At 39.9% G+C, this 23460-nt stretch overlaps 1 long non-coding RNA gene across 1 annotated transcript in view; it reads right to left on the bottom strand.

The window, feature by feature from the left end:
* The window catches only part of LOC109366044 (uncharacterized), a 63766-nt gene extending 40556 nt beyond the window's left edge, over window positions 1-23210 (bottom strand). Inside the window, exons 1-4 of the long non-coding RNA XR_004158887.2 lie at window positions 22763-23210; window positions 19038-20635; window positions 15175-18921; window positions 13569-13626 (exon numbers count right to left, since the gene is read on the bottom strand). This is a non-coding gene — a long non-coding RNA (uncharacterized LOC109366044). The remainder of the gene's footprint in view (window positions 1-13568; window positions 13627-15174; window positions 18922-19037; window positions 20636-22762) is intronic.
* Between the last annotated feature and the right edge of the window lie 250 nt (window positions 23211-23460).

Consider the following 23460-nt stretch of genomic DNA (forward strand, 5'->3'; position numbering starts at 1 on the left):
CACTTTGAAGTCTGTAATCCTACAGCATGGAGCTATGGAGAGGGTTCTTTCTATTCCTGCTGTGTGCTTGAAGGGATAAAAAAGGCAGTCATTCCCTCTATTTCCCCATCTCATAACTTCACTGAAGATTATTTTTGTCCATAACTAGCAACTTTCTGAACAGCTGGTCAACAGGCCATCAGGCATCTCATCAAAAGACAACTGCAAACAGCTGTCTTGAGGTAGGTCAGAGAGCACTTTTTGGGTGTGAATTACTCACGTGCCATGGCAAGGAGGGAGGGGAGCAGGTGAAGATCCTACTTATGAAAACAGAACTGGAATTGGCTCCAGAATGGAAAATTAGTTCACTGTACTGCTTATAATCTATAAGCAAAAACTATTAGCCAAAACATAGAAAAGATAAGCTGTATGGACATGGTAAAGCTAGCAGCAAACTCTGTGTAATAACTCTTTAAAATAATGGCTCTTGTGTGATGAGAACATTCATCAAAGGAAAGACCATACTGTACATGCCTTGTGCTTATATACTTTTCCCAAGTATCTTTTGGTAGCCATATCTGCCTGACAATCTTGAGGGAAATGGCCCTCCAGTTTAGGAGAAGAGTTTTCCGGTACTGCTAAAGAAGGAAAGGGGATTTATGTTACTGTGGCAGAAAAATACTTTATCTTTTCCAGTTATTTTATAGAAGAAATGCCTCAATTTTGCCCTCAGTTAGTTAGCTGGAGTTACCACCAGCTGAACTGCAATTTATACTCGAATAGCTGATGGCAGACCTTCTGGATTCACATTTCTATGTGCTTTAGCTAAGAACAGAGAACAGTTTACCTAACTGAATTTTTGGATTTAGTTGCTTTATACAAGAACGATTTTTAGAAAAGGTGGGTATTTTTTCCTTAAAAAAAAAGAAAAAAAAGGCAATGATTTTGGCACAAGGTGTTTTGTCTGCAAAAAAGCCACTGACAAAAAAATCAGAACCAAAAATGTAAGTAGCTGCCAGCTTCCAACATAGCATACAAAAAACTAACTCTGTGGTCACAAACTCTTTTAAAATTAAACCATATAGGGTTTGTGGGAAAACGACAACAAACACAGTGTCACATTAAAGGAAAAAGACTATTTTGTCATTTAGTCATGACTACTTCAACCTCTTTTTCCTTTGCATTTAGCTCTTCGCTCTTGTAAGGCTAACTCTAGGTCCATCACAGACTTGCAGATCAGCCAACAGGGGGCAGCCAAATGATAGGGATTAGCATCAGAGCTCTGACACCCCTTCCTCCGAGAGCCCAGAAAAGCAACAGTCAATCAGCCTACCAGGAGCCTGATAGTTGGTCTTCAGATTGATTCGTTAGACAGACACCTCCCTCTCTGGCTCATCATTTCGTTATGACACAGGAAGATGTCAGCCTTTCATGGGACAAAAGGACATTCTTAGGAATGCAAAGGACTGAAATATCATCTCATACCCTGGAATGCTTCCAGGACACCAAGGATGTGCAGTCTCCTTAATCACAAGTCCTTTTTTGGTCCTGCTGCATTTTAAGAGACTAGTCTGACTCAAAGAGGATATCAGGTTCGCCTAAAGTATCCTGGAGGATTTGTATTTGAAAGCCATCCAGCCCAAGCTTAACCAAACGAGTCTTCCTTAAATTAAAAGCAAAAATAAGGATTTTGCTCAGTACTACTCTCTTTTGCTTCTAAGATCTGCCCTTGGGAGAACACAGTGTTGTCTGCCTCTGAGATGATATTTTCGGAAGGTACATTCCTTTTATTGGGGCCAGCACACTAGCAGAAAACCAAAAGGACATATGCTCGCTATTTCAGAAGGCTCTGTGGCTGCAGTCACACCAGTGTACTTCTACTTCATAGCACAGTTCCTATGCTTAAAGCTGGTATTCAGAGAAGACCAAACTAAACCAGGCAGCTTGGTCTTGTAACCAGGCCACTTGCTGGGTCCCAAAGATGATTAGACTGCCGTGACATAGTGCTGTCAGTGTATAATATTAGAGGCCTGGCAAATAGCTGGTTTCTCAGAGGACTCTATACTTGTGGCAGACTTTGAAGCCAAACATGACCGGCTCTCACTTCCATCTCACACATGGGATAGTTAAATTTTAAATATAAATGAATGACAGATTACCGTCCTCCATGTGAAACAAGAGAAAGGGTGAGGGAAGAAGCGTTACCCTATGAAATCGCTAGGACCTCATCTTTACAAAACACTGCCTCTGAACTCACCATTTGGTCATTTCTCCTTTTCTGCCAAGTTTTTCTACAGCCTTTTTTCATTGATTTCCTATTCATATAAATTCATAAATTCAAGTTTTCCACCCCTTTTTATGAGATGCAGCAACATTTTTTACCCATCCACAGCACCTCCTTTCTGTTGCTTCTACTCCCACTGCTCCTTCTTCCAAGGCACTTTATCTACCCACCTATTCTTTTTTACTTCTTTGTTATCATTCACAATTTTCATATTGTTTTATGTTCTTAAGTAAAAAGACCACATCTCTCCTAATTTTGTCAAACTCAATGTCAAAATCTCTTTCCTGCCCCATAACATTCTCCACAGCTGAACTTCACATTTCTTGACATCTAACTGGGTTATTTACCAACACAAAGAAAGAGAAAGGAACCACAGGCACATTCAGAAACATAGTAATTAGAAGGAAACTCTTAAGATAGTAGATGAAACTTCCTTTACAGTTAATGATGGGGACAGAACTGAGTATTTATTTCTTAATTATTGTGTTTTCAAACTCTATAAGGAAAGCTTAGCATAAAGCCTACAACATTTAGGACAGGTCCTAGTCCAGAAACAGGCAAGTTTCTTAAAATAAAGCTAATGGTCTAAGCAAATTTAGAGGTGGTTTACTCTGTTCACTTGTCAAACTGCTCCGTGGTTGCTGAGCCATGAAAAAATGTAAGCTTCTTGGATACACACTTTATAAGCTAGTCCTATTGCCTGCCTGAAAACTGTTCCATCAGCTAGCCAAGGAAGTCATCTCAGTTCCTTTCTACTCTCTGAGACATCATATGCTCCCTTAAACATCTCAGATTTGAATGAGATATAATCATTATATTCTACAGGCATTTGTGAATAATGCTAAAAAAGTTAATACAAGATACTCAAAGTCCATCAGCATACATGAAAAACTGACATGCTTCTATGCTTCTAGCCCCAGAAGAGTGAGAAGTGTCTTTCTTACCATACTGTTATTTCAAGCTGGCCCTAGTTTATGGTCCATCAAAATCAATGGCTGTCCATCTACCTCAATCGGTACAGCACTAGGCCCAAAATTAATAGCATATTTCAGAAATTCTCTTAAAAAAGAGCAGGAGCATTAGCAAAGCAGCATATGAATTAAAGCAGGCTTGATCCGCTTTAATGTGCATTCTGAGTCTGGGGCCCAGTAAGAACCTTCTGATCACATAATCTGCCTATCCGGAGGATCTGTAAATATACAACGAGATAATTCTAGTAATCAAGAGTGTAGATAATAGCATTATTATTTTATTTCCATAAATATTTGGAAAGATGGACTTTCTTCTCCATTGCAATCAGATAGTTAAAATTCCCACAATCACTGAAAAAGAAAAGGTCTGCCAGAAAGCTGTGGAAATGTAACAGGAATAAGAACAAGGATAAAATGTCTCAGAAAGCAAAACACACAAAGTAAAAACATTTTGCCAGTTTTCAAGTCTTCAGGTGTAATCAAAAATCATTGAGAAACAACATACAGCTGATAGTGTTTTATAAGTGTCAGAAAAGTATAAAAATATTAAGTAAGGTCTTGAACAGCTGTGAACCTGTAGCTGTGAACAAGGTACCTTTGGGTCACGATGATTAGGGGCAGAGGCAGAAGAGGACAACTCCTTTTGTCCAAGGTAAGGAGAGCTGTGAATATCAGTGCATCAGGGGACAGGACAGAAAGCGAGTAGTCAGAGAAGGGCAGTCCAGGTCTGGCATGCTGGTGAGTGATCACAGCAGTTGCAGTCCTATTCTGGTGTCCCTGTAGAAATGCAGTAACTGCTTGAGCCCTACTTAGCCTATTATGTCACTACTAAAGCCAAAGAGAAATGTTGACAACTCAAAGACAGAATTGAAGGATGGAGTATCACTGGTAAGAGTTCAACTGGTAAGAGCAGAATGCCTGCCCACTGATGTGGTATTGACAGTGTCAGAGATGAAACAAAAATTATTAACTGAGTGAGCTGCTTCTCCCAGTTGTTGCTTCCCCAAGGAAGCAGATCCTTCATATTTCTTAGAGGGAAGTAAGGAATTTCCTTCAGATCCTACAGAAACTTCAGCAAGGACAAGACATCGTTGCTATCACAAAGGCCACTGAGGCTTGGGAACAACATTTATTGACAAATATCTATCCAGAGAGTACCAGAATAATATTCTCTTAAGCCATCAAGGCAAATTCAGGTCACCTTCCATTCAATGCATTTCTAGCTTGGCATTTCTACATTAGGATAGTCTAGTTTAGTCAATCTGGTTTAGTATTACTTTTATAGTAAAACGAAATTATTTGTAAAAAAAAGAATCTCTGCAGCGTAACCATTTCGAAAAATTTCTGCAACCTCAGCTCAAAAAGTATACTGTGAATGGGAGGGGACAAAGAAATTCATCTATGCTCAGGAACTCATTTCTTGCCAGTGTTAAAACTGTAAACTAATATTGAGAAATATACCTATAAAGCAATGGAATTTATTTCAAAATTAATACTGAAAATCAGCTTCTCACAGATACTGTCATTGGAATAGAGTTTGCTACTTTAAACCACAGAGCTACAGCTTGAAATTGGACTTAAAGAATCATCCACATCACACATCATCACATTCCTGCAGAGCAGGAATTATTCACCACGAGCCCATGAGAAATAACAAAATAAATGTATAAGTTTCTGCCAGATGGATTGTGCCAAAAAGAGCAGGCTAACTGTGGAATATTTTTGCTACATGGTATTTACACAACTCTTAGCATTGCTGTAGTTCTGTAAGCAACTCAGTTTTGTATAACTTCTGGAAAAGCATTCAGAACACACACTATGAATACTTATTCTGATTTCATTCACAGTAATGTTGATTTTTTTTTTTTTTTAGGTTATGGTTTGATCCACAAAAGAGACAAGTAACCATTTGCAAAATTTGGATCAAATTTGCTTTTCAAACTCTCATGATATTCAGTTAAGGCTTAATCCAGCACTATTGAAGTCAGTGGAAGTTTTGCCAATGACTTCAGAGGGGAGTAAGAATTTAATTATGCACTACTGAGTACTGTCAGTATTTGATTCTGGTACTTGTAAATACAAGATATGGGCCTAAACAGATTACAGTTGGTCCCTAAGTGGCAGTACTGTGGATTAAGTCCAGCTCAAGAGTCTTTTTCTCAAAGAAGAATTTGTTTCTAGAATCCAAAGCTCAGGATGCTTGTGATACACTTCCAAAGCATTCCCTTGATCTATGTGAGATTAACGCCCATGTTCCTTCTCCTGTAGGAGCATTTTTCAGGAATAAATTATGTCCTCAGTGTATAGATCACTGTCATGACAGGAAAGAATAAAATGTTGTTACTGTCCTTCTAAGTGGATCCTCCAGTTCAACTTCTGAAGTCTGTAATCCTCTTCCTCTTGCACTGCAAGAGGATGGCTTTTATAATACTCTTGGAGTTGTCTTCCTTCCCCAGGGAGTCTCTACAAGCACTGTTCAGATATGTTAGGTTTTCCTCAGTATTTAATTTCATTAGAAGATCAAGTCTTCATAAATGTCAAGAGATTGTCTGTTTTTCAGAGGGTTTGTTTTTTGTTTTTGTTTTTTTTTTTTTAAGACAAGATGTTTATATTCCCAGTTTTCACCTAGTTTGCCAAGTTATCAAGACCACTGTCAGGCAGAATATTACCTTTTTCTGTTCCCTGCCCTCCACACAATTGTCTAAAGTGTTTTGTGTTTTCCCACATAGGGCCTACTTCTGATGTTCACACAGGTTTTAATCTGCTTGCTCTGATTTAGTTCACTTTGGTAAGGAATCACATCTTGAACCTCCACAGACCCACAGTGGGCTTTGACTCCCTAATTGTTCTATGTAACACTTCTCTCCCTTTTATGGGCCCTCCTGGTCCTAAATCCTCACTCTGAGTGAAAGCTCCAGGATCAGTTGGTCCTCACACATCATGGCAGGGAGCCAAGAGAAGAGCAAGAGCACCAGTATCTCAGGAATTGCTTTTCCTTGACACTTGAAATCAGAATGGCAGGAGTTCCCATGTTGTCATCAAAAGCAATGAAGCACAGGGCAGAGCACTCTTCCAGAAGCTTTAAAAGGCACCCGAGGGAAATATGAGCAGATGAGATAAGGACACACAGCATCCTTTTATGTTAATCTTGCCTCTATTTGTGGTGGATTGTACCCTGTGGCCACAGAGGGTGTACCAGGGGTTTTTACGAGCTCCACATTCCTGTTGGTGGAGGCTTTCACCTGGTACAGAAATAAGATGGTGCATGAGGTATGGGCTAGACTTTTTCCTAGAGTTGCTTACATCAAGTTAAGATATTTTAGTCTGTCCTTTCTATACTCACTTTGCTTATCAGATCTGGATCTTTCACTGCAAGAATTTCACAGATGCAAGAGGTTTGCACTGGTTTGCTAAAGAAAAATCAAATCTGGTAAAGCTATTGAAGAGGTGGTACTAGAGATGGATGAGATGCTTGGAAGAGTTTCTTCCATATGCATCAATCTTACATCTAATTACAGTAAATCAGCACTACAGTAAGCTTAATCCATTTCGTGAACACATGGACTGAAAGTTCATTTTTAGAGCCAAGAGCTCCCAAAAAGCTAACTCCTTGCAAAAGAAGATAAAGCAGATGAAAGATACTGTGCAGAAAGTAAAATACATGTATGCTGTATTGAAGTTTTTAGAGAAGTTTTCCACATCGGCATTTTGTAGGCCTTAAGTTAAAATAAACATTGTGGTTAAATAATTTAAAAATTAAACAGGAACACACTATTATTAAAATCTGTATGCTTAAGGCCTGAAACAACCACTAAGGCTTCTTCTCTCTGTTGATTTACAAGACAGTTAGTTTTACAATCCAGGAACAGTCTCTAAAACAATGTACACATTTTACTACTCACATAAAATGTTCCTGGTATTAGTATAATAAAATATTTTACTTGCAAATATGCTTATAAATGTTTTCCTAAAGCAAGCAGTGTAACGTGGCTATAAGTTGTAGTGCAACTTCAACTAGAATTTCTCCATATAACCATTCCTTCTTGATTACATCCTACAGATCACAAAATAACAGCAAATGTTTTCAGAGAAGGAATAACAGAATAACCTGTCTGAATATTCATTCAGATTACATATCAGAAGAAATATGCCAAGGTTATCTTTAAAAACACCTCAGCTAAGAAATGTTGCTGAAACTTTCTAATGAGAAATGAATAATGACGAGTCTAGAAGGCAGTTGAGGTAGGTTCCCAGAGTAGAAATATTCAGACCCTTCCTCAGCAGTGGACATGGTAATTTCCTTTCAGCCAGCTTCTGTCTTCTGGAATACAGAGGAAAGGCAAAATGCAGTTTTGGTTCACAGACTTTCCATAACCATTGCCCACGTGTTACCCTGGTGAATACAGTCATTCACAACAGTCAGATGAAAGCCCACGTTAGCTGTCCCTCCATACCAAAGTTTTAGTGGAGTGAAGGCTTGGAATCACTATCATCATTATTGGCTTTGTAGCTAACTAATGGCTTTGCACATTATTAGCATTACTAGTATGGTATAGCTAATAGATATTAATATGATATAAAAAAAGTGCTCATTAAAACACCGTAAAATCTGTTTGGTTAGTAATTAGCACTTTCAAAAGCATAACTTCTTAACTAATGCATTTATTTCACATATTTATAATTGCAAAATAATAAGTACTCATTTTCTAAGTCTGGTCTATAAAATGTGCTCGGTATGATTCCAATATACTTTTTCATCCTTCCTTTCTTTCTCTTCTACACATTTACAGAAAGTGCAAAAGCAGAAAATTTTAGCAGTAACTCAGTGATGTAAAGCTAGCAGAATTCCTGCAAAAAGCATTCTCAGGCAGGAAGGACGAGATGAAATAGGGCAAAGTACCACATGCAAATGCAATGCTCCCAAGTGGACTCCAGGGTCAAGGTGCATGGTCCTACCTATCCCAGGTGCTCTCATTCAGAGTAGCACTTGTTTCATTGGTAAACTCAGGGTCTACTAGATGAGAATCAAGAAATAATAATGAGCTTCACTGTAAGTATAGCTTCGACTTCAAAGAAGTGACCCCCAGTTCCCAAACACCAATATGGCAAAGATACAGTCTCCTGATTTAGGCTGTCTGCTGGAAAGTGCATCAATTTATCATATCCCAGAGGAAAAAAAAAAAAAAAAATCTAACTTCAACAACCAGAAAAAAAACAGATCTGAAAGAATGCTGGAGAACTAGGAGATTGTATCAATTTAGCATGACCTCAACTGGAAAAAAAAAAAAAAAAAAGAAAAAGAAAATTACAACAAAGTTTCTATTCCTACTCCTTTACATTTGACTTTGATTTTGACCAAACTAGAAATATAATTACGCATTTTGTTTCATGAGAGAGATATGCAAGACTGCTTGAAACCATTCTGCTGACTGCAGTAACAATCTCTCCATGAAGAGCAGAGGTCTTGTGACTCTGAGGTCTTTAAGTTACATGAGCCGTTGGTAAGGGGTAGGCTATCCAGGCAGTGTAAGGCCTTACAGCCCTTTCATTCAACTTCCCCATAATCACAGGACTCAACAGGACTACTCGGCTCCTCTAATCCTCCATCCCTGAAATGCTTTTGAAATGTCTTTGAAACCAGTGCCGCCCCCAGTAGAAGGGCTGCTGCTGCTGCACAGGCTAGGGTACAGGCTTGCTCCCAAGCTGCTGAGTGGCAGAGGCAGCTTATATTTGTATATCATTAGCACAGAGACCCTTAGGCAAGAGGCTTTCGCTCACTTTTCACAGCATCCTTTAAGCAACTTTTCAGGTTCCTATGGAAAAAAAATCTCCTCAGTACCTTATCAAGTTCATTTGAAATTCCAATACTAATGAGGCTTTTGTCTCCCTCTTAACCTAAGAACCATTGTTACCTCTGAAAATAAAAGAGATAATCTGCTAAGGAGCTAAAAATACTGAACTCTGACAGCCTTTTCAGACTGATGATTGACACACTTGCACCTTTAATCTTCACAAAGAAAGTGCTGAGGCAGGAGCTCCTATGCACACCTCGCAGCAGCTCTTTCACCAGCTGTCTGCTTGTTGATCCCTCACCGACAGGATGGGACAGGGATAGGTCATTAACACTCAGAAAATGATAGTCATCTAGAAGTTAGAACGATCACCCAAGGGTGCTTGCACAATACTGTTTTTCAAGAACAACCTCTGTAGTTCTTTTACTAGGAAAATCAGGGAGTGCTTCCAGATAGGAGTGCCAAATAGCCCAACCACGTGCCCTCTGCCCCAATACTCAGGACAAATAAAATCTTTCCTACAACATGTCTGGATCCAGGGTGCAGGCTGGATGAATGTATGCTTTGAATTGAACAGGACAAAAAAATAAGTGGGCCTAGTTAAAAGTTCCACAAGGGTTTCCAATCTGTCATAAAGAAGGCTTGAACAGTCTCTACAATCAACAGCGCAGTGAGCCAAAAAAAATTCCTTATCAAAGCCTGATGGTCAAAGCACATAGTCAAAGGTTTGCCTTACTTTACAGTTAGCAAAATTATACTGGCTGTGGCAAAGTCCTGCCAGTGGAGAGTGCTGCAGGGGTGGCTCCTAAGAAAATAGTCCAGGAGCTGCCCCACACTGCCTATCCAAGTAAGCCAGGACACAGCCGAGCCTATCAACTGTGCCAGTGTACCTCTGTGAAAGCATGTTTATGAACAGGTAAAAACACTAGAAAGAGAGGAGGGGGAACAAAAGGGAGTGAAAAACAGTCAGAAGAAGAGGAGGAGCTCTGTTCTGGAGATGTTGTTGAAGAAACTGCAGTCTGTGAAGAGAGCCCCCAGGGGAGCAAGGTAGAAAACATGAGGCAAGGATCAGGAGAGAGATGTTTCTAAACTGCTATGCTCTGACCAAAACTGGATTCCGGAGTGGAAGAGCAAAGCTGGGTATGGCAAGGGGAGGAAGAAAGGAGTTGTTTTAATTATCTGTGTCTCACTACCAACATGGAACCTCTCAACTCAAGGAAATCTGGGAAAAGGCACTCCAGGGAAAATACCAGTTACAGCATTTACTGATTACTTGAACGAAGAGAAGGCATCTGCATGCTCCCCAAAACTGTTATCTTTTTGTTCTTCTTTAGAAATGACTTGTGGTGGAAGGAAAATTGAAGATTCTCTGGCAATTACACCATTTAGAGGCAGTTATTTGAGCATGGTTCTAATAATAACTTACTTACAATTGTGTTCTTTCCTCAGAGGATGTAAACTTGCTTCCAAATTCCAATTTCATTTCAGCTATAGCACGTATAGCATGCTTTCCTAGCTCTAAATACCATGGGACATTTTGGTCAACTCTTACAGTAGAAGAGGAATCCCAAACCCTCTTTTCCTAATTAGCTATTTAGTTATTTGTAACTTAAAATCTTCTAAATGTGAACCCATTACTTTGTCAGATTCTTGATTTTTTTTTTTTTTTTAAGCCATGGCTTGCAGTACACAGAGATATCATTCAACTTTTCCATCCTCTTTGACAATAAAGAGGCTGCAGCAAGGTGGATAGTGAATCAAGACAGATTCTTGCCCATAAATACTCATTTTGGAGAGTGAGGAGAGGTCAAGAGAGAATGTCTCTCTCATCCAGCAGATTGTTCCTGCTGGAGTGCCACTTCTAATATAAAGAATTCCCCAAGCCTTTACAAGGTACCATGAATTAACCTCTAACTCATTTGTACTCTAGAATGTTTCCATCCATTTAGGCTATCAAGGGATTTGCTATGATTCTAATTTGTCATTACAAAAGTCCTTTAAAATATTTCAATCCTGATTTAAACTTTAACCCTTCAAAGAACTTAACTGTACCATGTAAATTTATGATGACCATATGAAATGTCAGGCTCATGACAAAATTCAGAGACAATTCAGAAGAAAAAATTAATTGGAGTACAAATTATTCTTCAGTGTTCCCAGACAAAAAAAATATCTCCAACGTGTCTCCAGGGCAAATCTAACAGAAGTGAGGCGCCTTCTTCATCTGTCTGTGCACATTCTGACGATGGTGGTAACATCCACAAAATCCTGGAAAGGATTCATTTAAAGCCTTTCTGCTCTTCAGCATGATCTAGTGAAGTTTTGCAAGATGTGCACAGTTGTAGTGAGCATTTGAACATCAAATCATCTTTGGAAAAGCGAGGTTATTTCCACGGGTCATGTGGAAACACTGTATTCTGGGCTTTGTAACTGAAGAAAAAGTTAATTCTGACTTGATTCTTTAACTGTTCCTGATAAACTGATGATGTTGGAAAAAAAAATTATTTCATAGAATGGGAGCACATTTACCCAAACCCATTATTTCTCTCTCAAATAAAATAATTATTTTCATTCTCATGGATGAATCTTGCAAAATCCTTCATTCCCGAGTCATTCCTATGGAATTCTCTCCATTAGAGAGAGATTAAATGAGACTGCAAAGGACCCAAATTACTTCTACAGCCTTGAGGCCCTCATTTAAAACACACTCAGTCTTGTAGTATCTGTTCTACAATGACATGGTCACTAACACTTCCGTGAGCCTGCGCTTTAATCTCAGAGCTTTTGGACATGGATTGATACATGACCTGTACGGTCACTTTTTACAGTTGTCTTAAGGTTTCTAGAACATTCTCTGCTGGCTTTTGGTTCCTCCCTTGATTCCTTTTGATTCTTCTCCCTCTTTACAACTAATAATTTTAAAAGCCATTAATTTCACTTTGCATTTGACATGAAGGCAAGGAAGAACATTTTGAAATTCACCTATTGGGTAAGTAATAAAAGCCTTGAGCCATTAAATTCATACACGTTCTTCCCTGGCCTTTGCCAAGTTATGTGCAATAAAACAATTTGACTGTCCTTGACCATACTTGATTGTTGACTACCAGAGAAGCAAAGATATCTCTCAGACAGTCTGATTACATTATACAGCAAGATTATATTAAAAGCATCCTATATTTTTGGCTGGGACAGCAACTAACCATGAAGACAGAAAATACTTCACGATTAAAGGTTTCACTTTCTCTGTCCTATTCTGCAAATTGTTCTTAAGATCTCCTGACAGTTTACATTTATTGTTTACTTTATCCTACATAACCTGGCAAGCCTTCCCAACAGTGACCCACGCTCCCAAACAAATTGTCTTTAAACATCATGCTGCTGGCTGTGTGAAACAAAGTGATTCTAATGGGCTTGCTCCGTGACAATCCATTTCTGATCTTCTTTGGCCCAACCTTTTTTCATTTAATCAGTCAATAAAGTGCAAAGACCTTATGGAATGCATCCCTGGGAAAGGAATGAATGCTTATACCCTGCTTGATTTTTATTCTTTTAGATGTTCTTATAAAATTAAGCCAACCCAGCTATAACAAAAAGATATTTCATTTTACATTCATCATTCATGTCCATTTGCCATTAACTCACTGATAGTGAGAGCAGTCACTAGATTAAAAAAAACAAAACACCACAAACAGAATAAAACTCACCTTAATAACACCCGCAGAAGAACTGCAGCCCTGCTGTAATACCTTCATTTCTTTTTAACATGACATGAACGAAGATTTAAAAAAAAAAAAAAAAAAAAAAACAAACACACACGTACTTATGGTTTTTAAAAACAAACAAAAACCCCCCATCATTCTCTCCTGTTGATGAAAAATAACCTTTTTTTGGGGGGGAGGGGGGAAGACTGACTTCATTTGTAAACAGAAAAAGACCCAGAGTAGTATTTTCTGTGCTGAAATCTGCAAAGGTTGAACCACGTTCACTCTGGAGTTTTCTGAAGGTGTCACCTGACAAAGGCCAACATACCAGGAATTATGAAGAAGAGTTTCTGAGGGCAAAGATTAGCTCACCCCATGCCACTCCCAACTCCCTCAAGTACGTTCACAGACATATGGAAGGGCTGGAGCAGTCAGAATAATGGGCAATATATGCTGAAAAGAGAGTGCCAAGGCAGGAACACCACATGCTATGCATCAGTCCAGCAGATTCCTCCTGTAGCTTCTTCCTATGAAAGCTGTAGAGCAATGACTGCTTAGAAGAGGTGACAGGACAGCCATCTCTCTGCCTTCCAGGAGAATCTCCCAAATAGTCCACTGACTTGCTTGTACAAGAAAACTTATTTTAAACCTTCCCATATTGACCATCTGACTTGACCTACTGGAATTGCTGATTTCTGTTGATATCAAAGTGCACCAAAGGACTTCCTCTCTTCACTGAAATTTCCCCGTTATTAAATGTCTGCAAGTGCACTGTTATTTTCACAAGGAAGAAATGAAAGTGAAGTTGAAGGATATGCTCAAGGTCAGAGACTTTTCTTACCAGAGTTGGATTTGAGGAGTTTGTGACTCTTCATCCTCATCAACTTTTCTAAAAATCGCTGTAATGTCAAAAACAAAAGATATCAGGAGGCATCTGTATTTTTTACAGTGCTGATGGTGACAGCATCCACTTTAGCAATGGGTATATCGCTTACCTCCTAAAAAATAAAAATATTTCTAAACAAATGTATCTCTGAGCTCTCTTCATTGCTTTCCTGCCTGTTGTTCGATTATCATAATAAAATTATAGTGCAAATTTAAATAAATACAAATTAATAATAACAAATCCAGCAATAATCGCTCCTTGACTGTATATATTGTTTCTCCGGATGCGGACAGTCACTCATACCATAAAATTTAACTCTGAGAATCAATTGCAAAGATAGGGAAGATATTCTGCCCCACTGACTTCTGAATTGCTGAACAGGAGTTGAAACCCGACTGTTCACACAGTCTCCATGTCCAAATTATTGTGAGAAGAACAGAGTTTGCAACTAGAGTAGAGTTGAGACAGGCAAATGTTAAGTGTCAAGTACTGCGCTGAAAGGGCATGCATCTCATAAAATAGCAGTCAGTTGATGAAGTATCAGACAACATTTTGTGTATCTGCTCTATTTTTAACACGCACACTTTAAATGAGATCGTACCAGGTCAAGCACATTTTTTTCCTCTCAAAGAGTCATTATTACCATAATTTGTTCCACGGTAAAATCAAATATTCACTAATGTTTTTCATGTCAGAATGACAGGGGAGAATACTATTTTAGCACCACAGTAAATTCCATTAAATACAAGAAGAGTTTAAAGTCTTGTCGTGCATCTCAAGCTCTCATTTTTAATTAAGTCTCTTGTATCCTTATTTTCCAGTGGGTGTGGGAATCTTTCAGAGCCAAACTCATCTGGCAAAAACACAAAACTTACTCACAACTCGTGGCTTTATTAGATTCATACGGAACTTTTACATATAATTATGGACATAATGCAGCATCTGGAATACTTTGCTCTTTCTCACTGTTCTTTCTCCTGTTAACACTAGAAAATAGTATTTTCTTTTCACCTCTTCATTTAAAGAGTTGTGTATGTTCACGCACCATCTTCTTCCCCTCCTCCCAAAAGAAGCTGTTTTTGAACTGCAAGCCCAGAACACAGAAGTCTGCAGAGATTATTTGTAATATTACTTTTGTTCAACTGACAATGGGGGCTGAACTTTATTAAAGCAGCAACATACAAGAAATATGTTTCAGAGATGATAGTATCCCTTGTGTAATTGCAAAATAAAAAGGGGGTTTTATTTTACCCTGTTGAAGAAAGAAAAATAAGGTAAGATATAGTAGCTGTTGAGAGACTGTGGTGCTGCAGAATCAGCAAAAGTCCTTATTTGAATCAGCAATGTCCTTTGTAGCAAGGGCCAAGGTACTTATTATGGCTTTACATTGGGTCATTCCACTATCAAGCACAACTTATTTTGAAATTGAGCTTTAAAAAGTGTAACACAATGCAAAGTGCAGCAATGACATCAGAGCAGCAAGGTCCCAGGCTGCAGTGAGTAAAGATTTGTTCAAATGCAACAGCCATAAGCACAGAAATAAAGGAAAGAAGCTACTTACCTTCAGAAGGCCTGAAGTACACAGGAACCTCCAGTAAGAAGCCTTTGTCTCCACTGCTAACCCTTACACGAGGTCTGGGAAGGGGTGGAGCCAGGATCCTGTCTTGTCTCAGGTGTGTTATATGTACCTGAGCTCCCCTAAGCTGGCCCAGCCTTCCCACCAGGTGCTCAATCAGTGCTTTAAGCTGTGACCTGGCATTTCCACTACAAAAGAGATATTTAAATTTAATCAACTCTGACCAGTAATGTCAATCCACCCCAATCAGATCCACTCCTATTACGGCTTTTATTCAAGACTCTGTGTAAAAGACTCATACCCATGAAAAATCAGTGTTCAGATCTCCTCTTTTGTGACCAGACACATGTTAAAGAGACTGCAGCAATCTTCAAGCCTTTCTGCGCAGTTTATAGTTACAATCACATATGATACCTTTTTTCTGACTTTATTTCATAGATTGGATAAGTGCTGTTTTGTGTAAAACAAGGAGATGGAGTTTAGATAAGTATATGCAGTTGTTTGCACTCACTCTAAGAGATCTAATGCCCTCAGTCTGTTGTATGTGCACTTAAATGACAAAAAAAAAAAAAAATCTGCCCTCAGCTCAAATGCTCCAAATTACAATTTATTTCACATTATCAAGGAACATGCTGAGGATCACCTGAAAAGGATAATAATTATCTCACTGTAAGCAGTGCTCTCAGAGCTCTCTACCATGGGCTTATTTTGTCTTACTCAGTATGTATCATTCTGATTTAAAATCATTTCTAAAAATTCAGTCATTGTCTTTGCCTTTCGTTCTACTTAAGCTATCACATTATGCTGCACATGGACTGTTTTCTTTCATTATCCCAGGCCACCCTGAGTTAGGCAGCATTCATTTTTACTACACCTCCTATAGAGTAACGCATCTAAGTCACAGACTAGAATATAGGGCTCAGTGTGCCAGTAAGGGAGGCACATTTGCATTTATATGCCTGCCCACAGCGACCCTGGGGGATGAGGTAAGCAGAAGCTGTCACTTGACTCAATCCCTCTAAATAAATGAAGGGGAAAAGAGACTTGATAAATGCACAATAATCAACACAACTGTACACTGAAAGAATTATGGCAGAGAGGGTAAAGAGGAAACAGACATGTCTATTTGTAAAATGCCATCCTAACAAGGAGAGAGAAAGAGTTATAAGATCACTCACCTAAATACCTCCCAGGATGTCTTCTCTGATTAAGGATTTGTGAGAGTTATTGAGTTTTGAATTAGATGCACTTTAATAAAACAGTAGAATGTTCTTATCTGATTGCACCTGTATTGATTGTGTTAAAGAGGTCTATCCTCAGATCAAGGTCAATGATTTTACATAAACTGACTAGCTAGATGGAATCACTAGCAGTATTTAGGACTCCCACAGTTTGTCCACCCTTTCAGTGTACGATACTGTAAAATTTAGAGAGAGGAACTCAGTATTCATTCTATATTCTGTCTTCTAGCAGCACAGTACTTAACTTTAGTTAAAGTACTAAAGTATACTTTAGTATAAAAGTATAAACTTCTTTCCCAAAATACTATCCTTGTTACTATCTAAATTATCTAGTAATGGTTCTTAACAACTAGAAAATATATTTTACATCACATACATAAACAGCAATGTTTAACAGACTCAAACATTTACTACTTCGAAAAGCTGTAGTTCATATAAACATCCTTCTTAACTTGATTAAATTGGGACATTAATCCAATTCATTTTTCCCATTGGCTTCAGTAGAGCTGATCAAAGAATCATAGAATCATCAAGGTTGGAAAAGACCTACAAATTCAACCAGTCCAACCATCCACTTATATTCCAGCTTTCTAGAGTTTGTATTAAAATCTGGGTCTCTTGAGCGATATATTCACAGATTGCTTCAGTAACTATATATATGTAAAGCTTTGTACAATCTTGCATGATACACACACAGGAACGTGTGTGTGAAGATGTGCATTGTGGGGTAGACCCAGCCCCACCACCAGCTGTGTGGAGAGAGACCAGCGGCTGCCTGGGAGCAAATCTGTCAGGCAAACCTCCTTCTGATCACACTTACTTGTTCCTGGCCCCACAGAGGGTGAAGCAGAGGAAGAGGTCTGTTCAACAGGTTGCTCACTGCTGACAAACACACTGCTGAGGCAATACTGAAGCTGAAAGTAAGAGCCTTTGGCACAGACCCAGCAAACCTGCATTGTGGCTCAGAAGAGGAGGAAGCACCCATAAGTAGCCTCTCTCAAAGCTCAGCTGAGGAAACACTTGGCTTGATAGATTTGCAGTTGAGAAGTGACAATTTGTTGCAGGCCAGGGAGATGCCCTGGTAAATCTATGCCTCTGCACATGCCGCAGAAGCATTCCTCACTTCATGGCAAGGGATGGAAACCAAACATTAATTGCAAGCAGAAAAACCTTCCATCACATTTACAGGTTGGGAAAATGGGCTGGCCAGGATCCACTAGCCTGGCTGCTGTCAGAGAAGCTGCTGACAGGCTGAGGAAGAGAGCCCGGAGAGGACAGCTGTGGGGAGTGACAGCTCGCTGCTGGGAGAGGCCTTGGGACAATGGTGATGCAGGTGCTGAGCCTGCTGGAGGCCCAGATGTTCAGAAACTTCCTGAGTAATATTTCCAGATGTCACCACTGAACTGCATGGAGGGGAGAGGGATCCCAAAAACCAGTTTTGTGCATGACAACAGGAAGACTGTCAACAAGGCAAGGAAAGCCTGCTACCACAACTGTGGACAGAAACACAGCTCAAGAGCCTGAAAAGTAACTGCTGGTCTTTCTGGGTAAAACTGAACTCTAGTCGTGGACAGACACATCAGGAAAGCAAGATTTAGACGATGGAAAGTTTGCCAAAGTCATTTAGATATTTCTCTGGAACGTCTCGTACTTCTGTACATCTCAAGCTTCAGAGGTCACCTGGCCAAGACAACATGCATCCAAAGGAGGATAAAAAAGTAAAGCACTCGCTAGCTACCTTTAAGCCAAAAATATCCTATTTGTTATCTACAGCAAAGAACACTAATAAGAATCTTGTCTCATCTTCAGCTGGCATGTTTTCAAAAGGGATGGGATTTCATGTGATGATACATTGGCTCCCATCTGTTTGTCTTGTTTTCCTGATGCTGCTAAGTGCTGGGGAGGAGTGTGTTCATTTGTGAGTTTTCTTCTCCCTGTATTTTCATGTCAGAGTGAGTGCAGAAGGGAATTAGAATATGGTACTTCTCAGCCAGAAGTACACCCGAGTGGTTCAGATGGGGTTCTACTTGGTCTCACAAAAATTTCCCTGGATTAGTTGTTACATATTTACCTCGATAGTTGAACTTCTCTGTCCACAAGTAGATAAAAATCATGATGAATTCTGCTCAAAGTCAGAAAAAAAGACTTATTTCCTATCAGTAACAGGTAGAATCCCTTCTCCTTGCAATTTCATTGAGCTATCAAGATATGAGATACTTAATCCTTTTCTTTCACACATTTGCTGTTTGTTTCATTTCTCACTAATTAACGCAAGAAAGAATCCATGGGCTTTCGAACAGTCTCAGAGACTTGTTTCTCAGCTGTAGCGGTTACAGGGCCTAATAAGTACAGAACTCCTGATGCAATTCCAGGCAGCAACATTGCTCTTTCACTGCTGCTCAGCAAGGATTTTGATTTTCTCTCATTTGAATGAGCAGAGGTCTCCTTCCAGCAGATGGGTAGCTTGCCTAGAGAAGTCCATATTCAGGTGCTAGGAAGGAAGGAAACTAATTGAGCAAGCAAGGCAGCAGCTTCACAGAATGCAATCCATCAGATCAATTCACTAAATGAAACGTAGTAAGCATGTTACTTCAAAGAGATTTTTACCTTGGCAACGACAGATTTTTCAGGCTTGAAGCGTGATGTTTGCCATTTCTTTCAGCCTCATTTTTATTTCTAGCAGCTGCAGGAAAGAGGTACAAAATATAAAGAATGAGTGTTTTCACATTCTAGGAGGGAAAGACCTCAATTTAGGGGAATCCTCTATGTCTTTAAGAGCTTGGCCATGTTTTTCTTTAAGAAAGAAGGTAAGGGTATTGCTAGCTGATACCCCTACAGAGGCTCAAGCAAAGTGAAAGAGGCCAGAGATAAATTCCTGGGCTACTACTCTGTGCCAGCTTCCCACTGCCAGCCTTGCACTACTGCTGGTACCCACTCTAGACCATTTTGCTGAATTCTACCTGTGCCTTCATTTTCAGGGCTGTCAAACCCAGCAAGTCCTTAATGGGAAGTCAGAACATTGCCTGTGCTGATTCAGTCAAGAGAAGGGCAATGCTGAAAAAATAAGCTTTTTCTTCAGTTTCTGTAGTGACAAAGACAAGCTCTTGAGTGCTAACTCATGTTCATCCTTTCTGCTTGGACTGTAAGACATGATCAGGGCCTTTCTCTGCTAAGACCAATATTTAAGCTGCCAGAAAAACTCTGAGCAACTCTGGTGCTCTAGAAATGCAAAAGTAAAACCTTCCCAGCCACCATTTGGACTAAGGCCCAAGGACACTATCTCAAAGCTACTGAACTCAGGGCCTGGGCAGGGTATGCCAGGTTGAACACAAATAAGGGGAAGGTCGGGTGATGTACTGCTTTGGAACTGGCAAAGCTTTGGATTTGAGTTGGTTATCCTTCATAGCTTCTCACCAGTACTTCCTCACTGATTTACCTCAAGCAGTGCCAAGCACTTGTTTTTTCAGCCTTCCCAACACACCTCTGGACACCAAAGCCACAGGTTGCTGGGGCACCCCAGAGAAGACAGGGTGAATGAATGATCACTTTTCAGAGCTTGGTGACACTTTCAATCTTACTCAGACTGCATTAGAAATTTGTGTCTGTCTTCACAAGTAGCAGAGCTGGAGTCGTGTTTTCCCCTTTCTAAATAAGAGGGAAAACAAAGTTATCCCTCAGGATGCCTGTCTTCAGTCAATAGAGATACAGCAGTAGACACAGTGTTTGCAATAAGTCAGAACCAGAAACAACAAGCCAACTCAAATAACTGTCAAGTCCCCATCTTCTCTATACTAGGAATGCAAATGTCTCCAGTTTCTATAAGCACACATTGGAAGGAATCATCATATGCTTTTTTTTTTTTAAAGTAAGAAATGTAAAGCCAAGCAAAAAAAGAGTTCCATGTACATGCATAAAAGGAAACATCTCAGATCTCTTGAAAAGCTTTCAGGTGTGAAAACATATGGAATATGTTCGGCTCCAAAGCATTCGGTCTCCATTCGAAAAATTAGCATCTTCTGCAACACTCTGTTGGCAGCTCCCACCAACAGGGAAAGTGAACATGGAGGCAGAGGAGACGTGGCTCTCTGTGCAATGTCTCAGCTGGCATCCGACACTGCCACCCATGCCGCACCTGCTGTCTGCATCCAACGAGAGCTTATCTCCAGGCAGCTGTTAAATAGGCTGGCACCTTTTGTCAGCTGCAACTTCAGCATGAAGAGGAGAAAAAAAAAAGAAAAAAAAAATCAAAACAGATTCAGAGAAAAATACAGGAAACTGGAAAGCACATTAAGCCCCAACTGGAACAACAAGACGTAAGCCTTGGGCGGGAGAGGAAGAAACAGGAGATGAGGAAATGTATGGCAGCCAGAGCTGCTCACCACAAACAGCAAATACTTCCATGGCCACCATTTTTCCCTTGAGATGCCCACCTCTGCCACATCAGGCTCACTCAAGATCTATTAACAAACCCAGACACCCTATTCAGACTTGTAAACAAGCATCATACACAGAGGTACAAGGCTCACTATGCCTCTTCTTTGCCAGTATCTTTAAGCTCTCCCTCTCTTACTGCAGGAGTTTGCCCGTATTTTCAAACAAGCGAAAAGAAAAAATGAGTCATCAGATGCAGATAAAGCAGAAACATGTGGACTCTATAAACTTGGGCCCAATCTCCCAGCTATTCACCACCTCTGCCACCCCTGGACATAAGCTTATGCAGTGAGACACTTCTCCTTCCCTGTCCCTCTTTCTGGGGTGAATTAGGTGAGAGCAAGAAGAGGAGGGTACTTCCAAAAGCAGACTTAAGTCTGGTGAGGATAATTCATCCAGGGCTTTCTGTAGTTAGATAAGAGACAGGTGACATCAAAAGTATGACTTGGAACAGGAGCCTAACTTGGCTGATCAAAATCCCTTCTCTGTGATTCAGACCTTATTCTTCTACCTGTCATGTGGCCTGTGGGGGAAGACTGGAACAAGAATGAGACTCCAGCTAGGAGGGAAAGCTGCAGAGTCATCAGCACCAGGAGTCTCTAGCTGCTGCTGGAGCTTCTCAAACAGTTTTGACTGGGCTGTCAAATTGTGCTGGCAGGCTCCTACCTCCAGCCTTCTGCACTGTTTTCTGACAAGCTCCCGCCTTATCCTGCTTCTCTTTCTCACTTCATTTTCCCTCCTTTTCCATTTCTCTTGCTTCTCCTAAGCAGCCTCCCACACCCAGCTCTCCCCATGTGTCAGCACCAGCGTTATGGTTGCTGCTATGGTACCGTCATCTCCACCTGTGCACTTCATGTCTGTCTGCTGTCCAGGACAGACACATCACAAGGGCTTTGGTGTGGAGAGTAGGACCTGCCTGCTGGTTGCACAGTGACTGGGATGGCGAAGCCCCTTCTTGGTAGCCTTACAAACCAGATCCACTAGTTAACCCACAGAATCATTTTCTCAAAAACATGGTTGTTTCAGGCAGCAGGGGCTTATAGAAGCACTGGAAATGCTGGGAATGACACATGAGCATTAGGCAGACCATCTTTTCAACTCTGCTTTGTATGTGTTCAATTTATAAAGGTCCTGCACACATATACACACCCATCAATTGTTTTTCATGACACTCAGATAAACATGAGGCTATGTTGCTTTCTGTCAGCGACAGTGAGCAAAAGTGATAACAAAAACAACAGGATAAGAAAGCTCACATCAATAAGAAGAAATCATCATTTTTCTACTTTCTGGAGCTTTCTTGACTTAAATGCCTCATTTTCACTTTTCATACACGTTAATAATCGTGAAGTAGGAAACTCAAGTCTAATGCACCCAGTCTTTGTGCCAGGTTAGCTCCTTAAGAGTACAATTTTAAAGTCAAAGTTATGGTATTGATACAGCTATGGAGGCACTGTTATCGCCTCTACATTTGTAGGAATGGGCTAGATTGGCTTAAATATAACGTTAATAACACAACTTCATTGTACTAGGGTCTATATAGGTACACTGCTTCCAGTATAATAGTTTCAAGCCTATATTTAAAGCAGTACAGACACTGCATGTAGGCAAACCATTGGAAATTTTTTTGCTCTTCAAACAATTGCAATCAGAGGAACAATACTGACCCCACAGCAGTGGGTGGGAATTTTACTTTACGTTGTTTTCAGAGTTTCTTTCAGCTTCCAGAGAAATTTCTGTTAAGTCAACAGGCTCTCATGGTGCAAACAGCTTTTCGAGGTTAAGGAAAAAAAAGAAGAAAAACTAAAAAGAAAAGAAATAACACCAACTGATCAAAGGCAAATCTATGAGTGCGTCGCCTACATACACATTAACACCTCATTAACACTACTTGTACCTACAGAAGAAATCAAGTTCGGAACAGCTCCAGCACAAAGTAAACAAGTCCTAGGTAGAAATCTTGCTTTTTTTCTTCTGAGAGCACCAAAGTAGCAGGTCCTTGATTGCAGTAGCTTTGTTCTTTCTGTTTATAAGAATGGAAACAAAGATTTTCACCGTTCTGAGATAAAGAGTTCCCACATGAGAGCTCCTAATGATCACGATAAAAACAACAACAGCAAATTGAAGATAACAGGAGAGTTGTTTCATGTATTTTTTTAAACATAGTTCCAGCTCTAAAGTATAGCTAAAATAGCAAAATAATGTTTTGGAATGAAAAAACATCAGAAGTTGGAATTAAAGACACATGAAAGAATAACATAACTTTACAAGTGTTCAGTAGCTGTGAACATGAGATAGTATCATAGAAAAGGGCCACAGCTCAAAACTTTCAGTAATAACTCTCAGTTCACCTGGCATCTCAACTCCACCATGCAGAGCTCCCACCTCCCCTCCACTTACTACCAACCACTCTGCTCAACAAACCTCCAACTCTGCCACCTTTGCAGACCCCTTTAAAGTGCTGGCCTGGCAGAAAATAGTCTCATGAAAAACAAATGGAGCACAACCAGGCTGTGTCACTACCTCAGCGGTTCAGGAAGCTGCAGCCTGTGCAGAGCAAAGACAGCCAGCACTGAGTTTGCACATCACATGCTGTTTT

This window comes from Meleagris gallopavo, chromosome 2, assembly GCF_905368555.1.
Source record: "Meleagris gallopavo chromosome 2, MGAL_WU_HG_1.1, whole genome shotgun sequence".
In the NCBI taxonomy this organism is placed as follows: Eukaryota; Metazoa; Chordata; class Aves; order Galliformes; family Phasianidae; genus Meleagris; species Meleagris gallopavo.